We start from the raw sequence: 10348 nt of genomic DNA, 5'->3' as shown, positions 1-10348 counted from the left end.
ATTTGGAAGAAGGACAAATAAAAACACCAAGCAACGTGACTGCTCTGCTGGTGGTTATTTATGTGCTGGGGAGATCTGTCTGTAATTTTACTTCCTGCCTTGTTTTCTGTAGGTTTGTGAATCAGCACATCAGAGATCAAACTCAGGGTTTTAGAAATGAGAGCCTGTACATTCTTTTTACAAGTCTGTCAGTAGCAGATGCATATTACGTTTTCAAATGTAGCGTGGAACTGTGCAGCAAACTGAGTTTTCTAATGCAGTTTTAATTCAATTTGGATGTAATACTTGTAATCACATTTCCTTTACTTCCTCACATGGAGTTCACATTGGCGGTATTGTACATCTTGTATTTGCAGGTGGAAAAGATAGAGGAGCTAATCAGTCTCCTCCATCTGCAATGACTACCTCTGCAGTGCTGCTTTTTCCTCTAAGTGTTAGCATTATTGTGCAGATGAAGAAAATAATTCTCAGTCACAAAATGTCGATGTTGTTCAGGTCTGACAACACCATTCCCTTCAGTTTTTACACTTCCTTTCCATTGCCAGAAGGACTTGCTAGCATCTCCCTATTTTTCAGTGCAGCTTCAGGTTGCACACAGCAGCAGTACTTTGCAGGTCCGAGCCTCTCCATCATGTCTGTTCTTACAGTTTAACAGTGTGTTAACCCACACAACATACCAGATAAACATATTTGATTGTAGCTGCCAGTCCTTGGCCTCCAGCTCACCTGATGTTTAGTTTTTCTGGAAATGAACACAGGTATTTTCACTGAACCTGACTGGTCCTCTTGGAAGGCTTTAGCCTCCTCCAGCATTCCCTCATGAAAGGCACTTGTCATCTCCTCCTCTTCCCGAGGGCCTTCTCCTAATGCTGATACCCTCAGTTTGCCTACTTTGAGAGGTTCCCAAATAGGATCTATGTCACAGTGTCAGTACTAGCCTAAATGAAAGGAATTTTAATCTCTGGACAACTCTCAGCGGCTCCAAAAGCAACCCTCCCATTCAATGGGAGGTTAATGTCCTTGTTTTGAATGAATCAAACTGCAAAGGCTCACTTCTTGTGTAGCAAAGTGCTGCTTAAGGCATGGGTTAGACCTGCTTGCACACTGAATGACTTCCACTCATGATGGTCGCCTCTGGAGGGTGCCGAGTGCTTCCTGGGATCAGAGTAAATTCAGCCTCTGCAAATGAAGCTGCCCCAGGACAGGGCCCTGACTATGCAGAGAAAGAAAGTAAAAATACAGATTTAGTTGGAAGGATCATGTATTTGTGCGTGGCACAAATGTTATAAAGCCATAAGCTCGATTTGAAATTCTCATTTTGATGACGATGCCAGCAGCAAAACCAGGACTGAGTTCATTCCTTCATTTCTACATCACAGCCTGCATTTGTAGTCCTCAGGGTAGGTGCTACTTTGCATAGCAGGGAAATGCTCTGCACTCCAGAGCAGTGCTTGATCCTAATTCGTTTTCTTCTTGTGCTCTTTGCAGCTCTGAGCTGCATTTCAGAATAGAAAGGGACATTTGATCTGGGTTCATCTAGGCATCTAGAGTGTAGATCTATATGTAAGTGTAGTTGTGTGTTTCTTATTGCCTGCAAATTTAATGGCCCCTTTAGAAGATGAACCATGAAACACACCTTGAGCAGCTGCTGAGCATAGAGAGCTCATCTTCAGCACTTGCTCACCTCTTTCCATTGGTTGCAGAAAGATCTTAAAGAGGAGCTCAGTCTTAAACACTGATTTTTGGATGCTTCAGTTAGGAGGCATGGATCCTGCCTAGGAATCTTTTAGGATGGAAAAAAGCAGCACAAACAACAATAAATCCAACAGATTCATTCTCCACTCCACCTTTTGGGCAAGCAGTGCTGTCTACATATCTTTATTTTGTAGGGTGCATGTGGAAAAATTCATTATTAATTTTGGGAGGGAAAAAAAAAAGAAGGGAAAAAAAAAGACTAAATGCAGCAGACTACCTCAGCAGTTCTGCAGTTCCTGCCACTCTGGATTTATGCTCACTTGAGACATCACTTGTCCAAGGGATACCTTACCAAAAAATTCTAATGTCATCAGACTTGATGATCTCAAAGGTCTTTTCCAACCTGGTTAATTCTGTGATTCTGTGGAACTATCTCTGCTCTGCCAATGATGGTCACCTTTACAGATACACTAATAAAGCAAATTAGTTGTTACTTTTTCTGATTTGTACATCCCTAAAGATTTCTCAGTGTCAGAGATTTCTGAGTTTTCTGCATAGACAGTTGCTGTTCTGTTCATAATTTCTTCTGCGGAGCCCTGAGAAATTGTCCACAGCCATCCTAGGATCCATGAGCACAGCTCAGGGTCTTCTGTTCCATGCTTGCCACGTTAAGCACTGTCATATTAAGTTCCACATGAAGTTGGCAAGGTAGCAGCAGCCACTGCTGCTCGCATTACTAAACACTGTGAGCTCAACACTGCTTATCCTCCTTCGGCATAAACAGGTTTGATGAGTGTGAGTCTATCATAAAAGATTTTTTGCCTACTGGGTAAATGCCTTTCTTCTAATTGTCTGCTAATTGGCAAACAGCTAATCCCACTTATTATCAAAATTATTTCTCCAGAGAACACTCAGCCAAGAGTTTCATAAATCTTTTCCCTTATGCTTTTTGATTTTCAGAATTGTTCCAAGTATCATTTGGTAGCTTTTACCTGAGGAGGTGTTCTGTTTGTGTTAATCAGCTCCTGCAAGGTTATCTATGATCTATTGGAAAGTGCTTTAGCCGTCATCTTGCCTTCTGTTTTAATCAGTAATTATTGGCCTAAAATTGTCCCTTACCATAGGCATTTGTACTGATGTCTCAAATTAAGATTGCCCACAAAATTAAATGAAGAAGCCACCTATTGGATCAGTTACTCTATCCTCCAAAGGGCATTTATTATTCATGATGTGTGGCAGGGAGCCTAAGAGTAGGGTATGATCGAGAACACCACAGCTAACTCATCTTTGAAATGTAAATACAATTAATGAGCATACCTGTCTCCCCCCCTGGGATCTGTCCTTGTCTGCTTTGTCATTCTGACTTCTTTCTTTATTTCATCTCTTTGAAGATTCTGGGGATTCTGATTTCCTCTCCTTCCTTCTTACTCGAGGCCGAAAACAACATTTTGCAGAAGGATTGCAGGTGGCAGAAAGCACAGAAAACACCCTGTGCATTTCTCAAAGCATGTGCATTACTAGCATGCCTCTCACATCTCATTGTGACCAGGGCTCTGAGAAGTGTCATCTTCAATAATTTGACACAACAAACCATTTGACGTGCACACACTAGCACAAGCTCAAAAAAGAACACCAGCCTGCTTGCAGTGAAAGCCCACATCGGCAACATTTAGCTACAGCGAAGCTGCCATTCACTGGCTGTCACAGCCATCCAAATCAAAGCATCACTTTTCGCACAGCAGAGTAAATTTTCCCAGGCGAAACTGAGAAAAACTACTTTGGAAAGAGAGAGGAACAGCAGGTCTCCATCTCTCAGCTTTCAATTGCCCCATATCCATGCTCTTTGTATACTGTGGCTTGAAAAAAGAGGTTGAAAATACACAAGAAAGGTGTTTTAACAGTTAGCCGTGCCAGAGTTGCCATAGAATCTGAGCAGAAAATACACCTTCCACAAAACCAGTCTGGATAGTAAAGTGTGAGACGAAGACCAGTAGCTTTTGGGGGTTTTTTTCTACCAGCACTTTCTTCACAGCTGTGCTAGTTTGAAGCAGGCTAGAATGTTTTGGTGAGAAGAACTAGATTACAGGCTTGTATAGGGTTAACACTCCTGGGGGAATAACCCTGAACCTGACCCTAGGGGTCTTGTCCCCTCCCCAGGGGTGGGCCACACTCCAGGTGATGGTTAGCCCACTCCCCCCACTTCCTGTGGTATAAAAGAGACAGGAGTTTCCTGTCTCATCCTCTTTTGCCTTAGCTCCCTCTGGACACACACACTCACACTGCATACCAGCACACCACATGGCAGCCACGAGGCAGAGACACAATCACATTGCTCGGGTTGTATCCATCCCTTTTTGTATTTTGCTGTTTTCCCTTCCCTATCCTTTGTAAACTCCCCTACCTCCAATACCTCTTCTAAGTTATTGTTAAACTTTTCCTTTTTAACTTCCAAATCGAGTGAGATTGATTTATTTGGGTGTGCTCACCTCTCCCTCTCTACATCTAATTCCCTATCTCTGGGAAGGGAGGGGGAAAAGAGGGGAGGGCACTCTATAAATTCTATAAATTGTCATTGGGTCTATTAAATTTATTAGAGTCTCTGGGAACTTGCATTTGAACCCAAGACAAGGCTGTAAAAAGAAAACAATGGTGATGTCTACTTCACTCATAGGCTTGCTGAGAAGTATAGGAACAAGAAATAAAAACATAGATAACACACTTGGCACCACTCTCCCTTGGGCTGCTGGCTGAGCTGCATCTCACTCTCTAGCCTCCATTTTGGACTAATCCACTTTGCTTCCTAACACCCTGGACGAACCTCCATTCTTCCTTGGGACTGGGGTAAGATTGAGAGGGGTAAGGGAAAGGTGAAGGGGTGGTTGAGAGCCCCTCCTGGGGACTCAGGTTTCTGGGAAGGGAGTTGTGTTTCTGTATTACCTTTTACCTTGTATATTTCTGTATATAACTGTATATACTGTAAATATCTGCTTTTATGTTGTGCTAGCTGTAGATATAAGCTTCATTCAATTTCCAGAGCCAGCTGAGTCTAGTCCAGGTGATTTTTAAAGTGGGGGGGGAGGGAGGGACAGACATGGGGAACACCCAAACCATCACAACAGCTGTGTATGTATAGGTGTATGTCTAAGTCTATACATATAGCTTTGTAAATACTGCAGCCTGCTGATCTACTGTGTGTTGGGACATAACAACTGCTAGGTGTTAAGAGCAGTCCTGAAGAAAAGGACTTTGGGGTACAGGTGGACGAGCACTTACAGCCCAGAAAGCAAACCACATCCTAGAGCATCTCTCTTGTAAAAACAGGCTAAAAGAATTTGGGCTGTTCATCCTGGAGAGCAGAAGGTTCCAGGAATACCGAATAACTACATTTCAGTATCTGAAGAAGGTCTACAAGAAGACTGGGGAAGGACTGTTTAAAAGAGCTTACAGTGACAGGATGAGGAGCATTTGTTTTAAACTGGAGCAGGGAGATTTAGGTTAGACATAAGGAGAAAGTTCTTTACAACAAGAGTGGTAAAATGCTGGAACACTTTGCTCGGAGATGTGTTTGAGGCCTGGTTTGTGGTGAAAAAGGACCTCTGGGACTCAAGGAAATAGAGGACAGCATCTCTGGGTTGGAAAGCATTCACTGTGTGTGCTGGCTTGAGACTAATTGCAATATTTTAATGAGAAAAAAATAGATTATAGGCTGTGAAAAGAAAACGATGATGATGTCTACTTCACTCATAGGCTTGCTGAGATGTATAAAAACAGGAACACAAATACAGATAAGACAGTGTGTGTGCATGTGTCTCTTGGCCTCTGTGCTCTCTCCCTGGGCCTTTACTGTGTAACCCAACTGATTCTGCTTCTAAGACCCCCTGCCAATCCTTGCAGCTCACCTTGACCATAAGGCATACTCTGGGATAAGGTAGAGGGGTGGCAAGAAGGTGGAAGAGTGGTTGGGAGCCCCTCCTGGGGACTCTGATTTCTGGGAGGGGTACTGTGTTTCTGTATAACTTTTTTATTTGTACATTTCTGTATATAGCTGTAAATATTGTAAATATCTGCTTGTATATTGTGCTAAGCTGTAAATAAAAAGCTTAATTCCTTGACTTTCAGCTGGCTGAATCTAGGCTAGGTGATTTCATAAGAGTGGGCGAGGCAAGTAACTCCCAAAACATCATACAATGCTTGAGAGGCTGGGTGGGCAGAGGCCAATGTGATGAGATTTAACAAGGCAAAGTGCAGTGTTCTACGCTTTGGCCACAACAGCCCCAAGCAACACTACAGGCTGGGGACAGAGTGGCTGAGAACAGCCAGGCAGAGAGGGACCTGCTGAGCCAAGAGAGCCAATGGCATCCTAGTCTGTATCAGGAACAGTGTGGCCAGTAGGACAAGGGAGGTTATTCTGTCCCTGTACTCAACACTGGTCAGGCCACACCTTGAGTGCTGTGTCCAGTTCTGGGCTGCTCAATTCAAGAGAGATGTTGAGATACTGGAATGTGTCCAGAAAAGGGCAATGAAGCTGGTGAGGGGCCTGGAACACAAGCCCTGTGAGGAGAAGCTGAGGGAGCTGGGGGTGTGCAGCCTGGAGGAGGCTCAGGGGTGACCTCATTGCTGTCTACAACTACCTGAAGGGAGGTGTGATGGTTTGGGCTCTTACCCGCCCCCCCCACGCTTTTGGAATTGCCCCAGCTAACTCAGAAGGCCTCTGGGAATATAAATGAAGCTATTTATTTACAAGCAGCACAATATACAAGCAGCTATTTACAATATATATACAGTTACATACAGAAATATACAAAGAAAAAGTAATACAGAAGCACAACTTCCCTCACAGAAACCTGAGTCCCCAGGAGGGGCTCTCAAACCACCCCAACACCTCCCCTTGCCCCTCTCAACCTTACCCCAGTTCTCAGAAAGAAATAAAGGTGCAGCCAAGAGGTTAAGAAGGAAGGTTAGTGGCAGTGAGGTTAAGGAGATGTGGCTTGGTCTGAAGCTCAAAGCAGAGTGAAAAACAAAATGGAGAATGTTATATAATGTTTACTTTCTTGTTCCCAGACTTCTCAGCGGGACTATGAGAGAAGAGACACAACCATGTTTACCTTTCATAGCCAATTATCTAATTCTTTTCACCAAAACATTCTAGCTTGCTTCAAACTAGCACAGGAGGATATAGCCAGGTGGGGGTTGGTCTCTTCTCCCAGGCAACCAGTAACAGAACAAGGGGACACAGCCTCAAGTTGTGCTGGGGGAGGTATAGTCTTGATATTAGGAGAAATTCTTCACAGAGAGAGTGATTTGCCATTGGAATGGGCTGCCCAGGGAGGTGGTGGAGTCGCCATCCCTGGAGGTGTTCAAGAAAAACCTGGCTGAGGCACTTAGTGCCATGGTCTAGTTGACTGGCTAGGGCTGGGCAATAGGTTGGACTGGATGATCTTGGAGGTCTCTTCCAACCTGGTTGATTCTATGATTCTATGACTGTAAAGCAAGGTAATTTAATGGACACAGCAGCCTGAAGCTTTCAGGAGAAGTGCTAGGGCTAGCTGAAGATCCTATCATCTAGGTCAGGGAAATGTAAAGAAACTGCCTTTTATTTTTCTATTCTTGAGTGTATGGTAGCCAGAGACATAACCCAGAACTCCTCTTCCCAGGTGCCTTCTTATGCCCCAAACCTCTTGTGCTTGTTCTGCTTCTGGCCTATGAACTTTGGCTGCAGTGAATCACATCCAAAAAAAAAAGGGTGTAATTGCTCCCTCCTGATCCCAGCCAACACCATGGGCTGAGGGGGAAGGCAGGCAGGCTGTATTTGAATTACAGGTATTAGTCAGTAAGTAGTTCAGTGGCCATCACATTCATAAATTATAATCAGTTTTCCCTTTTACTGTTATTTTAAGAGATTCCAGTGTTCCTTTCCCCCTCAAATGCAGCTGTGCAGTCCACTGATGCAGCAAATCTTGCAGGGGTTTCAAGTGAACAGTTGGGTGTGAGGCAGGGACATCATCAAACAGATTAGACACTAATAGACAACTGAAATTATTTCCAGTGTGCAGGAGGCAGAATTTTAAAAGCTATTTTTAAGCTCTAACTTCCCTCCTAAATGCACTGCTAGGTAACAGTAAAATGTATTAAACCCTATTAACCCTATTAACTGGAAACAAAATTAATCACCCTAGTTTAAATCTCTTTATGTACAAGTGAAGAATCCAGCTCCCCCACTGCTGGCTGAGCACTCCAGCCTTCAGCAAAACATAAGCCTTGTTCCCCTCCTACAGGCAATATTTTTAGATCCTTGCCTAGGCAGATGGTTCCCAAGGAGAGAGGCATCTCCCACCTAGCTGTCCTTCAAGTGTCTAGAGCTGCTTTCCCAGCCTTGTCTTCATGTTTTTTGGTAGCTAACATACTCTACCTACTCCCAGCCACTCTCAATCCAGTTTCTGCTGTTTCCAGCCATCTTTCAGCTTGCTTTGGAAATCAGGTGTGAAAGGGACCCAAAGAGGATGTGTACTTAATGTTTTACAGAGAACCCAGGCAGAGGACAGCATTAACAAGATGGAGCTAGAAGCCTGTTCTCCAGCAGTTACCATGGCAGAAAATGACTTTGGGAACAGCACTGAAAAGTATGCCTAGAAATAGAATAACATTGATTGAATAACTTTTGTGAGATAGTTCTCGAGGAGTTAAAAGTGACTGCAGAATTTCCATTGGACTAAGAAGTTGTAATTTCAAATGTGACCTGCAGGTCAGCTAAAGGACTATCAGGGTCACATTCCTGATAAAGTACCTCATCACGTCAAAGGCAGAGGTTTCTCCTGACACAGCAAAACAGACATTCCTCCAAGCTTTAAGTACTCCCCTCTTGCCAAGCCACCCATACACATTGCTGTTGGACCATGACTGAGTTCCACAGAGCACTCTAGCACAGCAGTGAGGATGCTCCCAGCAGTGTGTTACTGCAGGGAAGCAACCTCAACTGTTGCACAGCATTTTTGATGACATCTCATACTATTGGTTTGGGTTTTTTCACTAAAGCTCCATAGCAAAAGACCAACACCTGCGACCAACACCTCCGTGTCTTGAAGATCATCTCCAAAAAGATGTTAGGACTGAATTGGTAATGGATGCCCCAGCATTTCTGCTAAGAGAAATGCAGATGGACCAGTGGTGTCAGTAGTGAAGCTACATGTTTCAGGCTCCTTTTGCTTTTATTATCTGCTGTTATCTTATGAGTTTGGCTGTTAAAAAGAACAGGGAATCCTTCCACAAATATATTAGCAACAAAAGGAGGACTAAGGACAATCTCTGTCCTTTTTTGTGTGCAAAGAGGAACATAATAGGCTGGACGTTAGGAGGAAGTTCTTCCCAGAGAGTGATTGGCATTGGAGTGGGCTGCCCGGGGAGGTGGTGGAGTCGCCATCCCTGGGGGTGTTCAGGAAGAGTCTGGATGGGGCACTTGGCGCCATGTTCTGGTTGACTGGCTAGGGCTGGGTGCTGGGTTGGACTGGATGATCTTGGTTGGAGGTCTCTTCCAACCTGGTTGATTCTATGATTCTATGATAATGGTCAAGGACAAGGGAAAAGCTGAGGTACTAAATACCTTTATTGCCTCAGTCTTTAGTAGTATGACCAGTTTTCACTGAGCTGAAAGATAAGGGTGAGGAGCAGAATGAAGCTCCCATAATCCAAAAGGAGACGATCAGTGACCTGCTGCACCATTTGGACATTCACAAGTCTATGGAGGCAGATGGCATACACCCAAGGGTACTGAGGGAAATGTTCACCAAGCCATTTTCCATAATCTACCAGCAGTCCCGTCTAACTGGGGAGGTTCCACATGACTGGAGACTAGCAAATGTGAAGCTCATCTAAAAGATGGGATGGAAGGAGGACCTGGGGAGCTACAGACCTGTCGGTCTGACCTTGGTGTCAGGGAAGGTTATGGAGCAGGTCATCTTGAGTGCCAAGATGCAGCATATGCAGAGGTTCATAAAGGGCAGGTCCTGCTTGATGAACCTGATCGCCTTCTATGACAAGGTGACCCACTTAATGGATGAGGGAAAGGCTGTGGATATTGTCTATCTGAACTTTAGTAAAGGCTTTAACAGTTTCCCACAGCATCCTGGAGACACAGGCTGCACATGGCTTGAAAGGGTGGACAAGTCACTAGATAAAAAAAAGCTGTCCAGATGGTCAAGCACAAACAGTAGTGGCAAATGAAGTTAAATCCATTTGGCAGCTGAGCATGAGTGGTGTCCCACAGGGCTCAGTTTTGGGACAGTCTTTAATACCTTAATCAATGATCTAGATGAGAGAATTGAGTGTTCCCTCTGTAAGTTTGCAGACACCACCAGTTTAGGTGGCAGTGTTGATCTGCTTAAGGGTAGGAATGCTCTGCAGAGGGATCTGGACAGACTGGATTGATGAGCCAAGGCCAGTTGTATGAACAAGGCCAAGTGCCAAATCCTGCGCTCGGATCACAATTCCATCTAACACTACAGGCTCCATGCAGAGTCACTGGAAAGATGCCCAGCAGAAAAGAACTTGGGGGTGCTGATCAACAGCTGGCTGAACATGAGACAGCAGCATCCAGTAGCAGTGTGGCCAGCAGTAGGGAAGTGATTATGCCCTTGTACTTAGCACTGATGAACCCACA

The sequence above is a fragment of the Pogoniulus pusillus genome, chromosome 3, assembly GCF_015220805.1.
Source record: "Pogoniulus pusillus isolate bPogPus1 chromosome 3, bPogPus1.pri, whole genome shotgun sequence".
In the NCBI taxonomy this organism is placed as follows: domain Eukaryota; kingdom Metazoa; phylum Chordata; class Aves; order Piciformes; family Lybiidae; genus Pogoniulus; species Pogoniulus pusillus.
The sequence above is the reverse complement of the archived record's forward strand: the minus strand, read 5'-3'. Positions refer to the sequence as shown.